Here is a 584-nt window from a genome sequence, read left to right as displayed (position 1 = left end):
GTCAAATGCTTTATATTAGTGGGATGTTGAATCTCTGACAAGACCCAATATTTTACAATCTTTGTCTTGGAAGAAATTTGAAGATCAGTTCAAGGAACAATTCTTCCTGAAAGCGGCAGTAAGGCAACTGGAAGAGAAATTTTAAAAGTTAGAGTAAGGGAACCAAACGGTAAAGGAGTATATAGAGAAATTCAATAAACACTTTCGTTTTGTCGAACAGTATATTTCATCAGAATCTCGTAAAGTTGAAAGGTACATTTGGTGATTAAAACCTTCAATCTGAGTAAGGAATTGTTGGTCCTGGAAGGGTCTACAAGATAAGAAACAGTTTGTAGAAGGGGGGGATGAATACAAACACAAGGTTTTCAAATTTAAAATATATATCGATAGAGAAGATCAATACAAATTTTACAAGACTGTTTGCGGAAAGATAAGGTAAAGAAAAACCTATCTAAACAATCTTTGGTTACACACAAAGCTATAGCAAACACAGAAAAGAGAATGCTAAAAGAAAGATCCTTTACTTAAGCTAGAGGATGCTTGAAGTAAGAATTAGGTTGGAGAGTGTTGCGCGCACTCTGCAA

The sequence above is a fragment of the Cynara cardunculus genome (assembly GCF_001531365.2).
Source record: "Cynara cardunculus var. scolymus isolate 2C chromosome LG 13, CcrdV1, whole genome shotgun sequence".
Taxonomy (NCBI): domain Eukaryota; kingdom Viridiplantae; phylum Streptophyta; class Magnoliopsida; order Asterales; family Asteraceae; genus Cynara; species Cynara cardunculus.
This window is presented reverse-complemented; position numbering follows the sequence as displayed.